Source organism: Leptonychotes weddellii, chromosome 10 (genome assembly GCF_054177405.1).
Source record: "Leptonychotes weddellii isolate Sample4059 chromosome 10, ASM5417740v2, whole genome shotgun sequence".
NCBI classification, from domain to species: Eukaryota; Metazoa; Chordata; class Mammalia; order Carnivora; family Phocidae; genus Leptonychotes; species Leptonychotes weddellii.
Genome location: NC_138378.1, coordinates 46,227,407 through 46,252,446, shown reverse-complemented (window position 1 = coordinate 46,252,446; position 25,040 = coordinate 46,227,407). Strand labels below are relative to the sequence as shown.

At 41.6% G+C, this 25,040-nt stretch overlaps 1 long non-coding RNA gene across 1 annotated transcript in view; it reads left to right on the top strand.

Moving 5' to 3' along the window:
- LOC115936800 (uncharacterized) overlaps positions 1–19,971 on the top strand; it is a 55,486-nt gene extending 35,515 nt beyond the window's left edge. Inside the window, exon 3 of the long non-coding RNA XR_014149206.1 lies at positions 18,644–19,971. This is a non-coding gene — a long non-coding RNA (uncharacterized LOC115936800). The remainder of the gene's footprint in view (positions 1–18,643) is intronic.
- The last annotated feature ends 5,069 nt before the right edge of the window (positions 19,972–25,040 follow it).

The following is a 25,040-nucleotide window of genomic DNA, read 5'->3' as shown; positions in this document are numbered from 1 at the left end:
AAGGTGGAATGCAGTAGGGATGTCACTTGGTGAGTTGTTAGGGGCAGATGAGGCAGGTTCTCAGACCTTTCCTTAAGCTCCAACTTCGTGGACAGGGCAGCTTTGCAGCCCTTTCCTGGGACCCCTGCTTGGTGGGTATGGTGGGCGCCAGCTCACCACCCTCACCTCCCCGGGGCTTAGGCTGAGACTTCGCTGTGGACCTCTCTGATCTTTGGTGGCCACTTTCCTGATATCCACTCCTCCAGCTCTTCTAACAGCCATGAATTCTGTCTTAAATGCTTTGTGCTCAGAGTGGCTACTAGTTTCCTCATGAAACCCTGACAGATCAGATCCTCTTGTCTTCCTCTTTTCAAATGCATCCCTCAACACACACACACACACACACACACACACACGGGTGTGTATACACACATACATGCTGCACACACACACATACATTAATACACATACTCAACGGCTTTGTTAGTTTGACTTCATAAATATGTCGCATATATAACATTTTAAAACATTAATACAAATAAGGTATGTTTAGTATGCTCTTCATGTATTTAACAGTATTCTCTTTTCCTTTCCTAGATCTTGGATATGTTTTTATGATATAGAGACATTACCTTTGGTATTTTTAAGAGTTCCATAGTATTCTGTTATATGACTACAATGCAGTTTGTTTCATAACCATTCCCGTACTGATGAGCATGTAGGCTGTTCCCAGTATTTTGCCACTATTGATAGGACTGCAGTGAACATTCTCATGAGGTGAGCATGGACATGTGTGCATGGACACACGTTTCTGTAGGATGGCCTCTGGAGGTCAAGGCAGCTGCTGCGGAATGCATTCACATTTAATATTTGATTTGGTATCTATTGCAAAATGCCCTCCAGAAAGTGGCAATTTTTATCCTGTTAATTGTATCATGCTTACTAGTGCCTTATTTCCTATGTAAAAAGCCAAGATAAGGGGACATGGTATTGCCTCTCATGACTCCTATAATCTTTTCAAATTCATATTTTGTATCACTTTGTCCCTTCAACGTTCAGGGCAGATGTGCAGCGAAGTGCCAAAAAGGTTGTGACAAAGAGGTTTCTGAGGAACAGATCTAGAACAGAAACCCAGGTCTCTTAATTTGCAATCTTTAGTACTAAATCTATCTTTTTAATTCCCCATTTTGGCTCTCAGACTGGGACTCTTTCAAGAAGGGATTTAAAGATAATTATTAGAAGCTTAGCATTAAGCTGAACCACATCTAGTTACTATTTTTGAGAATTATAATGGTCCAGTATCAGCCATTTTGTATGATTCATCTTAGTACCAAAGCCCAGGAAACACTACACACATCAGTTTAACATTTATGGATGGATTTACTGTATGTTTCCGTATAAGGCATTATGTACAAGGCACTCCGTAGGCGTCAAAGATAATATTAGGGATAACATAAGGATAATATTAAGCTTAAGAAATTCACAATAATGAGAGGGAAGGATGCTTTCTTGGGTCTTTGTGGTTTGAGATCTGAGTTCCTCTTTCTCCCAGGATCTCAACACTTGGACACAGATATTCAACCAGTCATTTCTTTTGTCCCAGCAAGTAGGATGCCTTGCACATGGTAGATCACACAAGTAACTGTTGCAAAAAGGGCTTTTGGGCTTCTATTCTGACAGGAGACAGACAATACAAAAGTAAACAAAATAACATATACTTGTCAGGAAGAGCCCCTCCTCCTCATAAGTGTAATTTACCCTGTAAGTGCCAAAAGTAGACAGCAGACATGTTGGGTCAGAGCAAGGCAATTTGTTACCCATAATCCAGCAAACGGCGGAAGAATTCCTGTCACCCCAGGTCCCAGGGGTGAGGCCTTGCTGATGCAGCACTGACAGTGGGCTGCAATGGGCCTGAGCCAGGCAGGGTTTCAACACCTGCTCACGAAGCCCACAACAAACAGGCCAGTCCCCCTTCTTCAAGGAAACTAGCACTTATAGAAGAGTGAGACTGTGGTCACTTTGACCTACTTAGTTGAACACCTTTGAAGAGAATCAGACAAGTTAAAGGAAGATAAATAGAAATGATGTAAACTGAACCTCAAAAAAAAAAAAAAAAAGGACAGAGAATCCAAGAGTGTGGGATGGCATTGGTAGGTCTAATGTACTCGCTACTGGAATCCCAAAAGGAGAATACACAGAGAAGGGGGTGGAAGAAATATTTGAAGCAGCAATTGCTGTGGATTTTCCAAAGTTAATGACAAATATAAAACCATGTAACCAAAGAGCTCCAAGAATACGAAGCAAGATAAATAGAAAACAAGACAGAAAACCAACCAACCACAAAATAAAGAAAAAACTTATACACCTAAGCATATCATTTAAATTTCTGACACACACGCACACACACACACACACACATACACATACACAAAGGCAGAGAAGATTCTGAAGGCAGACAGAGAAAAAAAGACCACATTACATATGAGGAACAAATATAAGAATTACGGTAGATGTCTTGTCAGAAATGAGGTGAGCCAGAGACATCTTTAACAAGCTGAAAGAAAAAAACTATTGACCCACAATTTTACATATATTGAATATGTGTTTGAAAATGAAGAATGAAGAGTTTTCCAGACCAACAAAAACTGAGAATGTGGGGTCAACAGATCTATACTATAAGAAATGCTAAGGAAAGCTCTTCAGGTAAGAAGGACTATGACACCAGACTGAAACCTTGGATTTACACAAAGAAATAAAGACCACTGGAAATGAAATACATAAAGGAAAAATGATGTTTTCCTTCTTTCTAATTGCTCTAAAAGAAAACTAGCTGTGTAGAAGAAAAATAGTAGCAATACATGATGTGTTGATAGAATATATAAAAACAAAATACACGGGCACAGCAGCACAGAGGATGGGAGGGGAGGGGTTGGGAATACACTGTTGTAAGGTCTTCATGTTACATGTGAAGTGGTGTAATATTATTTGAAGACAGACTCTGATTAATTAAAGTTGTACCTTGTAAACACTACGGCAGACACTACATTTTTAAAAAACAGGTATGTTCTTTTCGCAACACTTTATAAAAATAGAATAAAGGCTGGAGTTGTCTTCCTTGGAAAAAAAGAACAAAAACAAAAAAACAATAACAACAACAAAAACAGGTATGTTCTTTCATCTTGGCCACCGACGTGCCATGTAGATGGAGGAAGACCCAGAACCTTCTGAGCCATGTGAGCCACAGCCCTGGATGTGGGAGGCTGGATAATGCTGGAGGCAGAGCATCACCACAGGACTGACTGATTTTGACAAGTATCACCCAGGAAGGCTGGTATGAGTCGATACCACTTAAAGAGGAACCCGAGCTTCTGCCCGACTGTCAACATTGATAAATTGCCGACATTGGTCAGTGAGCAGACATGGGTAAACATCACCAGGAGCAAGGCTGTGGTGCTCCCATCATTGATGTGGTGCGTCCGGGGCTGTTCCAGGGAAGGGAAAGCTCCCAAGGCAGCCTGTCACAGTGAAGGCCAAAGTCTCCAGCAAAAGAACTGAAGAGAGGATGAAGGGTGTGTGTGTTGGGGGAGGGGGGGGAGCGGCTGTGTCCTGGTGGCTTGAAACCACATGGGAGGAGGTTCATTAAAAGCCAGCAGATGTTTAAAAAAAAACACCAAAACAAGTATAAATAATAACTCAATAGTGGAAATAAAATGGATAATTATAAAAAGTTCAATTAACCTCAGAGACAGCCAGAAAAGAGGGAAAAAGAAACAGAACAAATGGAACAAATAGCAAACAAGTAGAAGCATGATAGATTTTGTGGTGCAAATATTAATCTAAAGAAAGCTGGAGTAGCTACATTAACATCAAAGTAGACTTTGGAACAAGACGTATTATCAGGGGTAAGGAGGGCCATGACTAGATGAAGGGGTCATGTCTCCCCTTTTTAGGGATCTTACAGGTGTAGGCACTGGACGACAGAGCTTCAAAATACACAGAACAGAAACTGATAGAACGGAGAGGAAAAGTAGGCAAATCCACCATTAGGGTTGGAGATAGCAGCAGTCCTCTCTCAGTAACTAAGAGAGCTGGTAGGAAAATAATCAGTAGAAATGAAGAAGACATAAACACTATAAATTAACTCAACCTAGTTGACATTTATGAAACACTCATGTTTATGGAACCTAACAGCAGAATACATATTTTTTTCAAGGGCACACAAAATGTTTACCAGATTGACCCCATTCTGGGCCTGAAAACAAACCTTAACACATTTAAAAGAAAATTCCCAAACATTTAGAAATTAAATAACATACTTATATATGTGACTTGAGAGTCAAAGAAGTCTCAAAGGAAATTTTAAAGTTTTGAATTGAACGGCAATATATCGCTTTCGTGTTGCAGCTAACGCAGCGCTAAGGGGACGTTTATAGCTGGAAAGGCTTACATTAGAAAAGAAGAAAGGTCTCACAAATTGGTCATCAAAGCTTCCCCATCAAGAAACCAGAAAAGGGAAAGTATGTTAAACCCCAAAACAAGCAGAAATAAGAAATTGGTAAAGATATAGACTAAAAATGAGATTCAAAGCAGAAAAACAACAGAACAGCAGAAGCCAAAAGCTTTGAAAGGATGAATAACATCCACGCAGAGGTGCGGACAAAACAGAAATTTCCAACATCGGCAATGAAATAGGGCACATCGCTATGGGCATTAAAAGGTGATAACACTCTACGAACAATCCACAATGCCCATAAATCCAACAGTGTGGCAATGTAACAGTGATTGTCAAGTAGGCGTAAAAATACACTCAAATCTGGTCTTCGAGTGGCTCCTTGTGGCCCATTTAGCCCATATGTGCTAACCTCTGCCTGTTAAAGATGAAGATATTGAAGTTTCTACTGATTAGGATCTTTCAGCTACTCCTGAACTACCCTCCTTACAGTGTGTATGCCTGATTAGAGTATTAATCTACATATACCATCTCCCAATGCACATATATACGATTGTTTGAGTTGGAGGCTTTAACGTGCAATCGTGGCATCCCTGGGAATGCCTGTCGTGGACGCCGGACTACGGAGAGCACAAGTGGCCACGGGGCCAGGTTGATGTCCCCCAGTGCCTCCTTTGAGGCCATGCCTCCCTCCGGTGGCTCATTGCCGTGACTGAGTGCCTTGAGGATACTGAAGCAGATCTGGTCCTGAGAGACATGGGGCTCCTTTGTTGGGGGACGTTTGCTCAAGGATGCCCCGGCAATCTTCCGCAGATGTCCTGCAGGGGAGTGTAGGACACTTCCACCCCTCTCCTCTCCCTCGCTCCTTCAGGTGAGGGCAGACTTGTGTTGTGTTCCGATCGCTCTCCCAGTCTTTCCCGCCCCCCTCCCTATTTCTTTTTCATACAGGCGCTTTCCCTACAAAATCCTTGCCCATTCAATCCTGCCTTGATCCCTGCTTTTCAGAATATCCCGACTAAGGCCATGCTACAGACTGGAACTATTCTGAAATAGAGCAGTCTGAGCTTGATGATGATTTCCGAGGGGCGCGTGGGAAGGATTTTCACAAAGGGGTTTCTTTAAGGGATTGTCATCCCCATTACGAACCTGATTCAGTAAAATGGTCAGAGACAGAAGCTTGAATGGAACATTTCCTCGCCCTGGATGCCAAGTTCAGGTCAGGTCACCATAAAATTACACAGTCAGCTCTGAGACCTGGGGGTGTTTGGAGCTGATGGATGGCATTTGAAGGGGGTGAGTAGCAAATCCATTTGGGAAGGCAGGAGACAAGTTTGAAAAACGCCTTTTCTGGGTGCTAGTGGCAGCAGAGATGGTGTCTGAGAACCTCTGTCCACCTGCAGAGCGGGTTACGCTGTGACCCTGTTCTCCTTCACGCACATGAATTGTCTGCCCTGGCCTGCCCACTGGGATGGTGCCTCTGCACACTGCTCCCTCTGGCCTCCCTCGCCCTCTGACTTCGCTTGGGTGCACAGGATCACAGGGTGTTGATTTCTCCTGCTTTCTCTGGCCTCACCATGGTCTTGCTGTTCGTCTTCATAGCTCATGACCCTCTTACAAGGAGCTCTCTCTCCCCCACCTTGCAATAACTGCCCCTTTCAGGCTCAGGGGAGGCGGCAGCTTCTTACTGTTCCTACCCCTGGGGTGGGGCGATGGGGGTGGAGCTCCACTCTCTCCTCCCCATTCCCCCCACCCAGCCCCCACCTCTGCAAATATCCCCCTTTGGTTAAATCCCATGGATGTCCCAACCGTTTCCCGCTGGGCCTGGGCCAGTGCAGTTGTTAACGGGCATAAGGTGAGAATTGCAAAATTCCATGGTGGGGGCATCACTGCCTGGCAGGGAACTGCTTTGCTCTCTCTTTACCCAATCACATTTCACAGACTATTTCCTCTACAATCTGTGAGGTGGCACCAGGGAATTCAGGGCCAACCTGTAGCTCTGACAGGGGTCTGTCCTCAGTCACAAAGCTCAAGGGCATTGGAAAGCCTCGCTTACTCCAGGCCCATGCTATCTTTGTCACATCATGCCACTTCAGGTAGGGTAAAATTAGAATAATAGCGACATGGGAAGATCTGTGAATAGAAATAAAGGACTTAATTCCTGAGTTCTCTCCAGTAGCGGCATATAGTTGATCTTGCATTTACTTTGGGCTTGCTTTTAAAGGCTTTTGGCTTCAACTTCTGGCTTCCTGTAGTTTTTCTTTTATCCTGTTTAAAAAATGTTTCCTGTAGTCCCATTATTTCTTGTAGGGCTCTGTTTGATCTACATGCATAGCTGTATATTCTTACTAATGCAGCATCAAAATATTTTTTTAAAAGATTTTATTTATTTATTTGACAGAAAGAGAGAGAGAGAGTACAAGCAGGGGGAGTAGGAGAGGGAGAAACAGGCTCCCCGCGGAGCAAGGAGCCCGCCCAATGAGGGGCTCAATCCCAGGACCCTGGGATCATGACCTGAGCCGAAGGCAGACTCTTAACTGACTGAGCCACCCAGGTGCCCCTCAAAATATTTTTTTAAAAGGTTTATTTATTTATTTGAGAGAGAGAGCGTGTGCCCATGCATGGGGCGGAGGGGTTGGGGGTGGGCAGAGGGAGAGGGAGGAGGGGAAAAAATCCCAAGCAGACTCTGTCCTGAGCTCAAAGCCCCATGCAGAGCTTGATCCCATGACCTTGAAATCATGACCTAAACCGAAATCAAGAGTCTGTCGCCCAACCGACTGGGCCACCCAGGTGTCCCAGCAGCACCAAAATGTTTGTACCAGCAGTGTCCTGTGCCAGGTAACTTGTCTTAAAAAATACCACTTTGTTGTTTCCTTGAAAAGGATAGATCTGTTTGCAGCCAGTAACTCAGTTCATGCAACTGCACTGTTTCCACAGATGAACATTTCAAAGAAAAAGGCGATGGTAAGTAAATTAATGAACACTTGTAGCAGTCAGGTTAATGATCCCCACACTACTTGTAATCCAAATAAATCCAGTCACTTTCAAAGAGCCCTTGATGATTGATTACTTATTTTTTCTTATAACATCCAACAACCAAAAACATTAAAATGCAAAGAAACTTAAGTTTACTCTCTAACTGGAAATCTGTAATTTAGTCATCCACAGGTAATTATTAGTAGTGGTGACACGATTATAATGCGTATCAATTTGCTTGGTTCATCAGTAAGCCATCCTGTCTTCCTAATGCATTTTTAAGGGCAAAGCAAGTCATCTTAAAATTGATTGCTAGGGCAACATTTCAGCAAATTCTTAATGACACCTGTAATTGGAGAGAGGGGAAAATATTCTTAATCTTTAAAGCCTTAGGTGGTGAAGCAAACACTTTCTTGTGAAAGGCCTTTTTCAGTTTTCCTTGGAAAATATGGTCAAGCAGCTGCTTCTTTGAGTGGGAGTGCTGTGTTCTGCTAAGGGATGTGCGAGTCCTTCGGACCTGGTGGTGTCTTGAATTTCTTTTGATATTCTGGTTCATTCCCCATGGAACAATAGCATTCTTGTTAACAGTTGACAACAGCCAACTCTTGGGGAAAGTTTAGTTTTTAAAACCCTCCAGAGTGGTTGATAAAGGACAGTGGTTCTCAGCCAGGGATGATTTTTTTTTAGAAGCATTTTATTTATTTATTTGTCAGAGAGAGAGAGAGAGGGAGCATAATAGGGGGAGCGGCAGGCAGAGGGAGAAGCAGACTCCCCCTGAGCAAGGAGCTGAATGCGGATAAGGGATTCGATCCCAGGACTCTGGGATCATGACCTGAGCTGAAGGCAGATGCTTCACCCACTGAGCCACCCAGGCGCCCCTCAACCGGGGGTGATTTTGCCCTCAGGGGACATTTGGCAAAGTCTAGAGCCATTTTGACAAGCATGACTCAGCAAGGGTGCTGGTGACATGTGTGAGCAGACACCTGAGATGCAGCTGAATATTCTACAGAGCACAGGACAGCTCCCCCAATAAAGAATTTTCTGGTCCTGATAGAAGCAACGGAGAACCACAGAGGGCTCTCTGCTTTCCCTGAGGCCCGCATGGGCCTCTCCGATCAACTCGGCGGCAGCCTCCTGAGGATGTGTCCGAAGCCAGACTGCACTGCACAAAGCTGTCACTGGCCTCTCGGCTTCTCTCCTGGAGAAGGCCACACTCGGAGGCCCTTACTGATCTGTATTCCAGTCTCAGGAAAACTCAATGGGTCATCAGTCGGGAAGCTGCACTCTTTAGGCTTTTCTTCTTTTAACTTGTTCCGATTTGTTCTGAAAGTTCAAAATAGATATATTTTGAGTTGGCTAAAGTCAAGGAAATATTTCCTTTGGGTTTCTAAAAATTTTCCTTTCCTTCCTTTCTTCCTTTTTATTTATTTATTTTCCCCAGAAACTGCTCATTGACCTTCAGTGTCTGCCATTGTCCATTGTGTCACGGATACAAAGAAAGCAGGCTGAATGGTGGGAAATTTTTTTTTTTCCAAATAGGGAAATCCTCATCCTACAATAATCCTCCACAGGCATAACAGCCATTTAAAAATGTTTTTGACAATGAATCGTGGATCACTACATCAAAAACTAATGATGTATTGTATGGTGACTAACATAACATAATAAAATAAAATAAAAAATAAAAATAAAAATGTTTTTGAGAACTAACACACTGAAGGCATATAAAAAAACCCAGACACCTTGTGCTTCTCATTTGTGAAGGCTCCTTTTGTTTGGGAGGAGGAAGAGGTGAAGGGCAGGCTCCAGCCCCGGGAGGGGCTGGGGGGCGCAGCCAAACTGGACTCCACGGTGGGAATTGAGCCGGGTCTCTCCGCTGACTTGCAACACCCTCAACCACACCGCTTCCTCTGGTGCCTTCAGAACACCGCACCAGAGCTATGAAAATCAATAAGAAAACATTTGCAAAGCACTTTGGGCTCCTTGGAGGAAGGGTCTTGGAGATGGAAGCCGTATCATTATTCACGTTAGACCTGGCGCTGTCATAAAACAGAGAGGAACCTGCTGAGCAGAGTGCTTTGTGATGACTTCATCTTTTTCTGAGCTAATAGCTATTAGTAGCTAATAGAGCTCCATATGGACAGCTTGTCACATAGCTCATATTATCAGCCTGATGGTTTTGTCTGAGTCGCTCTTTTTCAAGCTCTAGCAGAAAGTCAGGCAAACAAATTTTTAAGAAGCACAGCCTAAGTCCTCAAGAAAGGCCTAGTATATTTTCATTTTGATATATACTTCACTCAGTTTTCAGGATTCATTTCATTGGTGATGTCTTAATACAGATGTTACTGTAATACGTTTGGGAGTGCAAAGGTAAATATAGACTTGGAATAGTAGAATTTGCCACATCTCCTTCAACGTTTCATTTTAGTTGGCCCTTAGCATATCAGTTATTAAGAATTTATTAAACACTCTCTGTTCTAATGGAAGAGATGAAAACAGACTATAAGATGCAAAACACACATTAAACCTAACAAAGACAAGAAAAGTACATGTAGATTGGAGATAAGAGAAGATAGAGAAGTACTTACCATAAGGAGAAATTTTATAGCAGGTGATATCTTTGTTTGGAAAGCACCAGTTGTGTTGGTGGGATTCTCCACTGACAACAAAGATTTCAATATGGACAGAAAAGATATTGTGCAGATTGCCTCCAAAGAATACAAGGGCTTTGGTCAAAACTAGGAACCACACAATAGCAACAAAGTAAACACTTTGTAGCCTCTGACAGGCATGGGGCAGGTCACAGACCCAGAGCCCGGCCAGGTGGTCAGAGCGGGTGGTCAGGCTAGGGCAGATGATGCTCGTGCTGGGGCCATGGGTCCTGGATGGGCCTCCACAGCGCTGCTTAAGGGGACAAGGCTTAGCACAAGCTATGTGAGCCAAGAAAGTCAGAGGAAAGCATCATCTTCCTCAAGAAACCATGGGTATTCATCACCTGGTCAGGAAAGGGGCATGGGCAAATTTACCACTCCATCAGCAGAGAATATTGTGATCTTAGGCAGAGTCAGGGTGAAGTTTCCTTCGAAACTAGAAGGTTAGATACTTAGAGGAGTAAGTCATCATTTAATATCATTCCTTCTTTTTCTTTTTCTCCTCTCCTTTTCTTCTTCTTTCGTTCTTTCTTTCATTAGTTCTTTCTCTTCCTTGAACCTATTGCCAGGTCTGCTGATCTTCCAGTCGCTGAATCAAGCATTTAAGCATTTCTTACTTTTACATACAAAGTGACTTGAAAGTTAGCATATGTTTTTTTAATTTAATTTAATTTTATTATGTTATGTTAGTCACCATACAATACATCATTAGTTTTTGGTGTAGTGATCCATGATTCATTGTTTGCGTATAACACCCAGTGCTCCATGCAGTACGTGCCCTCCTTAATACCCATCACTGGGCTAACCCATCCCCCCACCCCCCTCCCCTCTAATAACCCTCAGTTTGGTTCTCGGAGTCCATAATCTCTCATGGTTCGTCTCCCGCTCCGATTTCCCCACCTTCATTTTTCCCTTCCTTCTCCTAATGTCCTCCATGCTATTCCTTATGCTCCACAAATAAGTGAAACCATATGATAATTGACTTTCTCTGCTTGACTTCACTTAATATAATCTCCTCCAGTCCCATCCATGTTGATGTAAAAGTTGGGTATTCATCCTTTCTGATGCTGCATAATATTCCATTGTATATATGGACCACATCTTCTTTATCCTTTCATCTGTTGAAGGGCATCTTGGCTCCTTCCACAGTTTGGCTATTGCAGACATTGCTGCTATGAACATTGGGGTGCATATGGCCCTTCTTTTCACTACATCTGTGTCTTTGGGGTAAATACCCAGTAATGCAATTGCGGGGTCATAGGGTAGCTCTATTTTTAACTTTTTGAGGCACCTCCACATTGTTTTCCAAAGTGGCTGCACCAACTTGCATTCCCAACAACAGTGTAAGAGGGTTCCCCTTTCTCCACATCCTCGCCAACATTTGCTCTTCCCTGCCTTGTCAATTTTTGCCATTCTAACTGGTGTAAGGTGGTATCTCAATGTGGTTTTGATTTGAATTTCGCTGATGGCTAATGATGAAAGTTAGCATATGTTGACCTCCACGGTCATCAGCAGTGAGCTGCAGGACCCAAGCTCAGGCCACCAGGGCAGGAAGGCTGGCCTTGAATTCTGAATTTGCTGTATGTTCCTGGGCAAATTCCTTAACACTCCCAAGTCTTACTAATTTCTCATCTCCCTTACAATATTGTTAGTATTAGAGGACATGGATTTTAACAGGACTAAGAGGGGGCCCAGACTATATAGGAACCTAGAAGGTGCTAGCTCTCATTACATTGGAACAGAACGGCCATCTACTAGCTTGAAAGAATTGAACACTTTCTTAAGTGTCTGACCCATCTGGGACTCCAAGAGTGACTCAAGGCTGGGGAAGAAAGTTACGAGGGTACACCACACAATGTTTTTGAGAAGCTTGACCACCAAGCTCACGGGCACTTCAGTGTTGGCTGAACTGAATCTGAATACTTATTTGGAGGAAGTAAAGAGAATGCCAGGGCTGTAAGCACCCCCGGGATGGCGTTATAAGCACCATGAAAGCTACTGATCATGAACATCAGATTCTCCAATTCGTTTTGTGTGCAAAAAGAAGCACCAAGAGCAGAGGCCTAATTCTTCCCCACAGCATCTCATATTTATAATCTCATTTCCTCTCCCAGTGCTCAGTTGACTCAGACATCACCGTCATACCTTACAGAGGTTGAAGGGAAATTCTCTGGGATACAGAGTAGGGCAGTGGTGAGACTGGGCCCTACTTGTAAGTACTCCTTAGGTCATTAATAATTTAGGCAGATAAAGAGCTTTGTTGGTATCAGCAAGTGCCTCACTTTGTCTGATTGCTTTTCCCACCCAGGAGAATTGATATTATTGTCTCAGTCTAGACTGTTCCCTAGCTTATGACCTAGAATGGCTGCTATTACTTCCATGTGGTCAACCCTGTAAGTTTCTTTTCAGTTTCACACAGTAGAGAGAAGCAGGTGTGCGCTAGGTCTGCAACGTGGGGGTCTGAACCCCCACTGCTTATTTATCACCTTCTGCCCGCTTAGTTTCCATTGGGGTCTGGGTATTTGAAAGCTATTGCAGAGATGTCTTCCGGGCTGAGGCAGAAGAAAATGGAATCATGGGCTCTTCCCCTTTTGATACCTGCACCTGATGGAATTTTAAAAAGTAAAGAAAACAAAACCCTATCAACTGGGAATAATGAGCTGTAGTCCAACCAAGAAAGAAAAAACAAAGCACAACCTAGTGTCATAAGAGCCAAAGAAAGAGAGTAAAGGAAGTAAAGAATCTTTTGTAAAAAGCAACACGAGATAGTTCCTAACCCACATACGCATGGCCATGCTCCACTCTTCTCAGTATAGTCAACCTTATCTCGATTTCCCACCCTCATGCCAGACCATTCTAATGGACATCCTATCTGGGCATCTTATCATTTCTTTTCCAAACACTTCAGAATGTCTCTCTAACACAGGAGAACTCATTTATTTTACTTTTGGTCTAACTCCAATGCCACTATCACGCCGAAAAACAATGAATTCCTGACTTCTCATGTCCAGTCACAGTCCAAATTTCCCTGATTTTCCTGTAAGTGTCATTTTACAATTAGATTTCTTGAACCAAGAGCCAAAGAAAATCCATACCTTACACTTGGTTGATAAATTTCTTATTTTTTCTTTGTCATTTGTTGAAGAAACTGGGTCAAGCATGTCATTTTTGGTAGATATGATTGGATGATGACAGATATAAAGTGGATACTTTCATGACTTTGAATAGTTTCCTGAACTCTGTGTATTTAATGACTTTTTGTCCTATTGTTTATTGCCAATCCCTCAATCCCTGATGCTTCTCTTGGTTTGGTGCAGTCTTTGATCCGGTGTTAGAACATCCCAGGTTCTATCCTGCTCTGCCCGCTGCTTCCCTGTCTCCCTCTTATCCCCTGCAACCTCATCTTGTAGGTCTCCGCTCAAGGAGAGCATCCACAGAGAAACCTTCCCAGGCTTTCTTGACCAGATATACATTCCCCTTAGTGTATATCCTCAATGTACCATGGACCTTCATTCTATATTGTTTATCAGATTATCACTCTACTTTTATTTATTTGTGTAAATCATTTTTTTAGAGGGGGTGGGGGAGAGGGAGAGGGAGAGAGAGAATCTCATAACTCTGAGATCTCATAACCTGGAGCTTGATCTCATAACCCTGAGATCATGCCCTGAGCCGAAATCAAGAGTTGGACGCTTAACCAACTGAGCCCCCCAGGCGCCCCTTTGTATAAGTCATTTAATGCTTGTTTCCCCTATGACTATACTTATTCTGTCATTGTATTCCTGGTACTTAGCCCCAAGCCTGACACACGGTAAATGCTCAAGGAATATTTGTGGAATGAAGAAACTGTTTATGAGCTTTAAGAAGTATCTATACAGTCCTGTGAATATAAGATAGGAGCTAAGCAATTTACCACCACCTTTGTGAGTCCCTCCACATTTAGGTTTTTGCATTCCTATTACTTGTACAATGTTATCGTAGGATTACATTTTGAACGCTAATTATTGCTGCTTTGTCATTTTGGATCTTTTTGAAAATGCCTGAATGCTATCTTCATAGCTGAATGACAGCATGGCCTGGAAAAATGACTAGGTAACACGTGTCAGACAATCGCAAAGAATAGCAGGATTTCATGTTTTGTGCTGTATCAGAAAAAATTGCAGCGTGTTTCTGTCACATGCCAGTACACTTTATAATTCAAAGTATTTCTAATTTCATAGTTCTTTACATGAAAACAAGGATGGACAGTCTCTACAATGAATTCAATAAAACTATTGAGTTAAACATTTTTTATATGTGTTCTATAGTGATCATTTTTTAGTTGATATATAGATAAATCAAGAAAATAGTAAGGAGAGGATTGAAAACTTGTTGTTTGACCCAGAAATTCCAATCCTATCTTTGTACCCTAGAGAACTGTTTACACTCATGCTCAAAGAACTGTATTGAAGACTGTTTCAACATTGTTTATAAAAGCTTGAAATGTGAAAACAACCTAAATGTGGTTCATTCACATAATGTAGTACTACAAATCAGCCAGAATATGAGCCAGAGCTAGAAGAAAATAATGATCAATTTCAATTTTGTGTTGAACTAAAAAGAGAAAGTTGCAGAAAAATACATGGAGTATATCATTTATGTCAAGGCTTAAAAGCATGCAAAAGAACACTATACATTTAAATGGACACACAGAACTGTACTTACAGGGTAAATATGTGACTTATAACTGCCAAGTTCCAGAAAGCTGGGAGTGGGAGCATGGGGAGGGGCTGAGGGGAGAGAGTGCAGTTGGGGAGAGGCAGGGGAAGGGGGCTTCCACCGTATTTGCACCATTTTGTGTCTTAAGCTCACTGATGAACATTTATTCTACTCATCTTTGAAGTTTATGCATCTTGTAGGATTGAAGTATTTAACAGTAGTAAGGAAAACTATGATGTTGAGTAAAATTTAACCTCTGATGACTAAAATCCATCTTATTATTTTTTTACTAATACACACAGCAGTTCAACAGTTTATAGAACCTGCTCTTTACCTATAGTTATTTTCTTGTTTCCTTCCTCCTTTTTTCTAATTCTTTTCATGAGTCTTCCATACTTCTCCCCAATCAATGATGTGTCTAAAAAATTAGATCTTATCTTTCTTTATCTATCCATCTAGCTATCTTTCATCTCTCCACCCATCCATCATCTATCTACCCAGATGTATATTTATATCAAATGTTAAAAGACACAATTCTACTGAGTAAATTTTTAAAGATCTTATTGGCTTTATTCAATGATTCATGAACCAGGCAGCATTCCATCTAGCAGACAGAAAGGAGCTCTGAGGTGCTGTACAAAATGGAAGACTTTTATAGACAGAAGGGAACAGGAACAAGGAAGTTACATGGGATAAAGATGTGGGTTGGTTAAAGCAAGGTTACTTTCCTTTAGGGGAGAGCGGGGGTCCACCAGGCAGATTACCTAGTTAGTGTTGGTCAGGTGATTCCTGACTGACTGGTTTAAGATTCCATTTCTGGGAGAGCAGAAACTGTAATTAGGTCTCCATTTGGTGACACAGGGCTTAGCATAAGCGACTCCATTTGGTACCTGTTGTCTTGTTTTTAACATGAGAAACATGATTTACTCTATCGACTTCGAGTTTGACTTAAATCCTTCTAGTTGACAGAACCAGCTCTAAAGTGCTTTACACTTTGGGGCACCTGGGGGGGCTCAGTGGATTAAGCGTCTGCCTTCAGCCCAGGTCATGATCCTAGGGTCCTGGGATGGAGCCCCACATCAGGCTCCCTGCTCAGTGGGGAGCCTGCTTCTCCTTCTCCCTTTTTAACCGCCCCCCCCCCCCCGCTTGTGCTCTCTCTCTCTCAAATAAATAAATAAATAAATAAATAAATAAATAAAATCTTTAAAATAGAGAAAGAAATACTTGTAATGCACAAAAGAAGGATCTCATCGTCCAGTACGAAGCATTAGCGGACCAGTAAGAAAAAGATCTTAGAAAATGTGCAAAGAACCCGAATGAACAATATATTGGAAAAAAAAATAAATGGTTCCACCACGTAAAAGGATGCTTGATATCATTGAAAATAAAAGAAATAGAAGTTAAAATCATGAACACAATTTTTCACCTATCAGATATATCAGATGGTCTTACAAGATCAGATAATTAGATAATACACATGGGCTGGAAAAAGGCAGTCCCATACATTGCTGGTGGGAGTATAAGCCTCGCTATCTTTTGGAGGTAAGTAGACAGTATCTTTCAAAAGTATACATACTTTTAAATTTGATAATTCAACTCCTAGGGCCTGATTCTACTGATAGGACATAGGTGCATAATGAAACAAATATTTATTGTGCTATTGTTTGTAGTAACCTAACACTAGACAAAATTTAAATGTTTATTAAGTAGGGGCTGGTTAAATAGATCATAAAATAAGTTGATAATGGAATCATTAATATAACTATTATAAAGCAGGTACATCTATGTAGACCAACATGAAATAATCCTCCAGATATACTATTTAGTTTTAAAAGATGCACAGAATAGTGTACTCCTATTTGTGGCATTTCAAATAAATGAGCAAATGATGGAATACTCTAAAAATGAAATTGAGCTGGTGTACCTATAAGCATTTTAAGAAAACATAAACAATAATATTTTTTATATTTTTTATAAACTTGGATTGAGGAAGACCTTCCTAAGCAACTACAAAACCCAGTGGTCCTAAAGTGAAATAAACTGATAGATTTCACTACATGAAGATTTAAAAACTTCTGAATATCAAGAGATAGCATAAACAAAGCTTTCAGAAAGGGAATTAATAACAGAAAATATTGTAATATATAAAAGAGACACATGGATACACCTACATGTGTAAAAAGCTCCTACAAATCACTAAGAAAAAAAAAAAGATAAAGGACCAAACAGAACAGGGTTTGCAAAACCAAGTGCCTACAGGGATTAGACAGGTCATTGGAAAAGATCAGTGACCTGTTGCAAGGGGACAAGGGGTCTAAGAAACACCTACTCCACTAGAGAAAGGAGCCTTTCTTCTGTTCCAGCCATTTATTGCCATTGGGGGCCCAATGTTGTAGAGCCTCCAAATATTCAGAAGAGGCTAGAAATATGGATTTAAAAAATGTTAAATATTCCAATTTCTAAATGTTGGCAACTAATTTGACAAGAACTACAAAATGCTGTGTAGAATGAGCAAAACACACATTTTCAAACTTTGTTATAGAAAAATGAGCAAAGGCTGAAAACAGGCCATTCACAGGAGCACAAATGGTCAAAAGAAATTTAAAAATATGGCTCACTTCCTTTAGTCAGAGAAAGGCAAAATGAAATCATGAGATATAGTTCTTACCCATCATAGTGCCTGAAATTAACAAGAATAGACAATATTGTGTGTGCATACAAGGCTTAATAAAATGGGAAATTGCATATCCAATTGGTAAGAGTTTAAGTGTTGGTATCTTTTTCTGGAGGGCATTTTGAGACTATCAAAATTAAAATTTTAAGGGCATGCCCTTTGATTTAGTAATTCAATTCCTAAGTATTTATTCTACTAAAATATTTTCTCCTGTGCACAAATATGCATTTAGTATTCTTTGTTATATTGCTTATCATTATGAGACATTGGAAAGTCTCATTCCCTATGGAAGGACGGTTATGTTAAATAAATTATGGTTGAATCCTCACTATATAATATCGTGCCGTCACTGAAAAGGATGAGGTACCTCTCTGTGGCACTGCAAGAGCTCCAAGCTATATTACATGAAAAGAGCAAGTTACAGAACAGTACATATTATACAATCTCACTTACGTGAAAATTATTTCTATGTATACATACATTTGTGCATACGAATGGATAGAGAACAGCTTGGAAGGCTCTACTCTATTGGCTGAGTCAACTCTGGGAAAGAAGTGTGATTGATGGTGGTGATAACAGTGCAGTATTGGAACATTTTTTCTTAGCTTTTTTTTTTTTTAAAATTTAGATCAGATTGGCAGACTTAATGTATAGATGACCACACAGTAAATAGTTTAGGTTTTGTGGGACATGGTTTCCGTCACAACTACTCAGCTCTGATGTTGTAGCAGGAAAGTAGCCACAGACAGTATGTAAATGAGTGGGGGTGATTGTGTTCCAATAAAACTTTATTTATCAGAACACAGAGTGGGTTGGATTTGGCTCCAGGGCTGTGGTTTGTCAGTTCTGTTTTAAATGCTTTTCTGTTTTCTGGAGATGTTTATTTCTTTAGATGTTTGAATCTTTTAATAAAGAAAATGTATTAATACCTTTTGTACTTGTAAAAATTTCTACCCCGACTTGCATTTTTTACTGGTGAGAAAGCAAAGGAAATAGCATAAAGTCTTACTTATGTTTAAATTTTAACCAGTTTCTAAAAATAGCACCCATGGATTGATTAATTTATCTATCTCCTCTCTGGTTTAAAAGAGCATGTTTATTGTGTACTAAATTTTTACATATATTTGGGTCTGTTTTTGGAGTCCCTATGTTCATGTGCCAAGGCCAAACTTCCAACATTGAAAAAGCTTTTAAATCTACTTTTTTTTTTTTTTTTAGATTTTATTTATTTGCGAGACAGAGAATGAGAGACAGAGAGCATGAGAGGGAGGAGGATCAGAGGGAGAAGCAGACTCCCTGTCGAGCAGGGAGCCCGACGCGGGACTCGATCCCGGGACTCCAGGACCATGACCTGAGCCGAAGGCAGTGGCTTAACCAACTGAGCCACCCAGGCGCCCGCCTTTAAATCTACTTTTATGTGTTAAGGCTAGTTCCCACCTCACTTTTCTTCTCTTCGAGAATTTTCTTGACAGTTTCATAGGTTTGTCTTTCAGAATAAAACGTTTATAATGTTTTACTTCAAAAAATCCTGTTTTGGATTTTGATTGGCTGCAATTTAAGGACAGCTGACATCTTTGCATTATTAATTATTTCTCCTGAAGAACTGGGTACATATTTCCATTTTTTTTCAAGCTCTCAATGTCCTTCAACTGAATTTTTACAATGTTCTGCACAGATTGTACATCCAACATGTTTCTTGTTAAGTCTTTTCAGGGGCTATGGCAGACACTGTAAATTGTATCATTTAACACCAGCTTCAATTCCCTTCTACCATGCTTCCTGTAAAGACTCAAAGGCTAAAAACCACATTTTCTAGACTCTGTGGTAGCTGGCATTCTGCATGTGATGCGAGTTCTATGGAGCTGACACACCAGGGTAAAATTTTGGAAGACAGCACTGAGAACCAAGAGGGGACCCGTTTGGAAGTACAGATCTCATGGCAAAGGTGTTCAGCAGCGTTGGGGTCTTCTCTAGAAACTTCCTGTGATGTGACTGGGTATTGCTGCAGGTAGAGTTGCTCCTCATTTTGTGGCATTCAAGTTTGGCTCCCTGGAACTGTATCCTCCAAATACCATAAACTTCCTAATTTCTTGTAGTAAACTTGTTTTTGTTTAAAGTAGATAGAGTGGATTCTGTTGTCTGCAATCCTGCCTGATATCCATGCATGTTTCATTTTATTATAAAAGGGAACTTGTATTCCCCCATATCTTCTGATGTTGATTATTATTTTTTTAATTTTTTTAATTTTTATTTATTTGACACAGATAGAGAGAGAGAGATAGTGAGAGAGAGAGAGAGCACAAGCAGGTGGAGTGGCAGGCAGGCAGAGAGAGAGGGAGAAGCAAGCTCTCGGCTGAGCAAGGAGCCTGACGCAGGGCTCGATCTCAGGACCCCGGGATCATGACCCGAGCCGAAGGCAGCTGCTCAACCAACTGAGCCACCCAGGCACCCCTCTGATTGTTGGTTATATATGAGAAAGCTATTAGTTTTTTTTCCTATATTAAATTTGTAGCTAGCTACCTAACCTAATTCAGATTGTTTCTAATCATTTGTAATGAAATTTCTAGTTTTCCAGTCATATAATCATATCCTCAAATAATATTACTTTTGCCTCTTTTATTCCCATATTTAGCCTTGACATCTTGCCTTCTAAAGTACATTGACTCACAATAATATTACATGACATTACACTGACTCCAGATCGATGTTAAATAATAATGGATAAATTGGACATCTGCGTCTTGCATTAATACTTGTAACGTTTATCAGGAAGAACAACGCTACATTTTGCTTTGTCATATATTAATCATGTGGAGCATTCACATATCATAATTTTCACATTCTTAAATCATAAAAAGATGTTGAAATTGGTCAGATGAAAGCATCTCAGGAGATAATCATCTCTTCTTTGACATCTGATACGCTGAATTAAATTTAAGACTTCTAAATCTAAATTTAAGACTTCTAAACAGCACAGCGGAAAGGTTATCAGAGACTCATGACAGTCCCTCCCTGTGGAGTTCTTTACATGAAGTACCATTCTGACTCATTTAATGCTTCTTGCCTTGAATTCCGCTTTGTCTGATATTACTATCACAACCCCCGTGTGTTCCCAGCCAGTCTGGCAGAAAACCTACCATCTCACCCTTAACAATCCTCACATCCTTGCCCTGCCTGAGCTGTGAAGTCTGAAGGACCACATCCTTTCCCAAAGGAGTCAGCCCAACTTCCCCTGGTAGCTGAACAGGGCGCCACAGCGCGTGCTGCTCCTGATCTGGCCCATTGCTGCTGGGAGGTCTCAGGGGCCTGCTCCTGCCCAGGACCACCAGGGTCCCCAGAAGAGCTTCTCTGTGAGCATTTCTATTCCCTCTCGCCTACGCTTGGCCCAACGTGGCCTTCATCGGCTCCCCCAAACACAGCCCTAAGCCCCAGTTCTCTCAGTATAGTTCACCTCTCTGAGATGCTCTGGAGAAGCTGACCCATTCGTCCCACAGACATGACGTTTTTTCTAGGTCTCTGACCCTCATCCAAAGATTTTCCTTTTCAACTCTCCAAACATGAAAGTTTCCTTTCAGTCCTTTCCTTGGACAATACAGGTTGACTTTGTATTCAAGCCTTCAAAAACACAATGGCATGTTTATATTTTATCTTAGACTTTATAAGTCCCCAAAGCTGGTTACTCTCTTCCATTCTCCCCCATTTCCTCCTCATCGTCAGAGCGGCGGGGGCTAAAGAGAAAGACCCAGCCACACGCAACGGGGTAGAAGAGAAGAAACGGATCACAAGCGCTGGGGGTGGGGGCAGAAGAGGAGCCAGTCACACGGGTGGGGGAGGGGAGAAGAGAAGAAACCAATCACATGGGGTGTAGGGTGGGGCTAGAGGAGCCGATCACGTGTATGGGGGGGGTAGGGAACGAATTAGGCCTCTCACAAACCAGTGTGGTAGTTAGGGCGGCTCTTATGCTAAAACAGCAGAGAATAAAATTGTAAGTTAAATTCTCCAAAGGTCACCCTTCAGTAAGGTAACGTTTACTATAGGGTTTGTGTGTTGTGTTGCGTTTGCGTGCATGTGAGTTAAAGGTTTGTAATGTGCTTTTAGTTCTTTATCTTTGTGATTTTAATTATATTAAGATCTTTGTTTCTGGACTCATCAGATTTCGACAGTATCTTTATGATTCTTCCTGATGAAAAATGTGGAAATTTTTTCCTTATACTTCCTCACACATTGTATTCTGCCTCTCCAAGTTTGTTGTGGTGAGGTAAAAATGTACTACTCAAATACACAGAAGATGAAATTTCATTTTAAATAACTGAGCTGATTTTATTCTGGAGTATCTATTCCCATTCAGTGGTAAAAGGAAATGTTAAATGAAGCAGCAGCAAACAGTACTAATAAAATAAAACTTCCAGTATTCCAACCCTGTTTTTTCCCAAAGAATCTTAACCATGTCCATTCTAGGAGCCTCAGGCTAATCCAATTAAAACTGTCTCTGTGGGGTGTGGTTACCTGATTTATCATATCAAACACAAGACATTTGAATGGGACATATTTATACTTAAAAATATATATCATTGTTTATCTGCAATTTAAATTTAACTCAGCATCCTGCATTTCATCTGGCAATCCTATTTGGGATGGGAAAGGAAAGGGCTGCGGGGAGAGGAGCAGAAAGGAAATGTTGAATTTATCAGGAGACTTCCCCTCTTCTCTTTGGGTGGTGTCTAGGCCTCGGGAAGCCAGAGGTACATCATCATGGGGTGGAGGCTGTCTGGTCTCCACGTTTATTTTCTGCTGGCTCCCGTGACCGCTGGTTGAGGTGAGGTTTATTTTGTAGACTTTGGGTGTGGGTTTCTGTCTACTTTGGTCCACTGATGAACTTCTGTGGCTGCCAGGACTTGTGATCCATTTTCTTGGCCCAGGCTGTGTCAGGATTGCTCCAAAAATCTCACCATTGCTCCCTGATGACTGGCTCTTCCTTACAGGTGGTGAGAGCGGTCCAGTTGCATTTTCCATCCTGCCCCAGCCAGGGGATGGGGTGGGGTACATCACCAGGGCCTGCCTCTGCAGCTAGGGGTGAGGGAGGCAATGTGAGAGACAATCCTGCAAAAGCACACAGCTGTGGGAAAGGTCAAAGGGAGGAGTAGGTTTTGCCCAAATGGATAACAGGATTTGCCCTTTTTCTTTTACCCCACCAGTGTAGCTCCTTCTGTGTGCTAAATGACTGAAGAGAAGAAAGATGGCGTGGCTGAACGGGCCCTCTTTTAGCCTTGCTTACTCTGCCTGTCTCTCATGTAGAACTCAAGTCTGAGAGGAATGTTCTCTTTGCTTCTACAGCCAGCCCTTGCCCCCTGACCCCACCTTTTCCAGAAGGACAAATTGGTTAGGTTTTCAGAACGTCTTTCACATTTAGAGAATCTCGTCTCTATTATGGGGTTTATATAGGTATACATTTGCTTAAGTATTAGAATGAAAAACCTTATTCTTTTGTCTTTAACTAGAGTTCCCATAAGTTTAATGACTAGGTATTAGTCCAGGAAGTTAATCCAGTTTCTAGTAACTGTTTCTTATTGTTAGATACTTGAACATAGTTTTTACTTCAAAATAAAGGTTGTAAACAAAGATATTCCTGGAGCTTTGTGTTTTACCCTGTTTCCTCATTTTGCATTATCAGCATTGGCATTACTGTGTCAGATAAGAACTGCAAGAGCATCCATGGTACATACAACTAAATTGCTTTCTAGAAGGATTGTTATATGCTGGGAAAAAAAATGGGATGTGATTAATATTTACTGCGATGATGTTTTCCAAAGACCAAGAATGGCTCAAGCCCTGCTCTAGCCAGGAATACTTCAGCCTATGGGGTTGCTGATGGGGGCATATGAATGAAGGAGAACACAGCCATTGGCTGAGACATTGGTCCCAACTTCTGTGTGGCACTCACATGCAGCAGGTGGAAACTTAATGGAAGTCCTTGGCCCCATGCCCAGATCTAGATCTTAGACCTCACCATCATGATAGTGGGGTTTGGGGGGGTGGGGGCATTGTACCTGCTTACAGAAAAGCAGGAAGCAAGGCTCCTGAGAACTGTTCCAACCCTGAGGTTAGTGTGCATGTAGACTGTCTACCTGGGGCCTTTTCACCCCATATTCACAGGTGGGGGCTAGAGTCCCAGACCTGCCAGTCAGGGAAGCCTGTCCGAAGCTTCAGTAATGGGATCTGGTTGTGATCACTGGAAGCCCAACCCCAAATCAGGAAGGGCTTTTCACCCTTGAGGAGTATCAGAAAATTCTGCTCTGACCTCCTGGGCTGGGTTCTCTATGATGTCCCCATTCATCCTCTTTTGGTCTTTGTGACAGCCTTACTTATATTGATCAGTAAAGCTTCTGACGGCAGCCATTATGGGACATTAACCCAGGGCCTCCTGATACATTAGGCAAGAAATGACACCCCTTTTTCATTCCAAACTATGCTTAACTGTGTGACTTAAACAATTTTACCAAAAAAATAGTCTAAAGAGCAAGCTAGCAGTATAAAAACAATTCATGAAATATGGGTTCTGAAAACAGAATCCCACAAGGAAATAAAATGCTTCCTTTGCTCTCAGATTCAGTAAAGTCCCCCATCTTTTGTCATGAGCTTTAATTCTGCTTGCTCCCAGCCAGGCTGGGCCAAGAGTGGGGTGTGGAGATGCTTTGGGTTTTTTCCTCAGTCGTCGTGGTCCAGACTGGCTTGTTCTGGGTCTGTCATGCCCCTCAGCACTGTGACATTCTCATCTTACACGCCCCCCTTTTCTGGGGGGATTCAAATAGAATCAGCCTCATAGTCACACATACTTTATTTCCCAACCAGAAGTAAGATTCCTAAGACATCATGCACTTTACAGTCAAGGACTGTCAGCAGGTTGTGCTAATGAGGAAAGGAAAGAAGAAAGGGAAACACTTTTATTTTATTTTTTTTGAAAGGGAAAGGCTTTTAAATTCAATTCTCCAAAAGCTTTGTCAAGCTGACTGGCAACATTTTGGCTGGTGGAATAGTCCAGAACATTCATTCAGATCCATTCAGCACAGGAGCTAGGATACTTCTTTCAGTTAGTTAAGATTAGTCAGAAAGGACCCCGGAGAAGCACATCTGGATGAAGCCACCTGAGGCCCTTTCTTTTTCTTTTTTTTTTAAATTTTATTATGTTATGTTAATCACCATACATTACATCATTAGTTTTTGATGTAGTGTTCCATGATTCATTGTTTGCGTATAGCACCCAATGCTCCATTCAATACGTGCCCTCTTTAATACCCATCACTAGGCTAACCCATCCTCCCCCCTCCCAGAACCCTCAGTTTGTTCCTCAGAGTCCATAGTCTCTCATGGTTCGTCTCCCCCTCCGATCTACTCCCCTTCATTTTTCCCTTCCTACTATCTTCTTTTTTTTTTTTTTTTTTAACATATAATGTATTATTTGTTTCAGAGGTACAGGTCTGTGATTCAACAGTCTTACACAATTCACAGCGCTCACCATAGCACATACCCTCCCCAATGTCCATCACCCAGACACCCCATCCCTCCCACCCCAACCCCCACTCCAGCAACCCTCAGTTTGTTTCCTGAGATTAAGAAT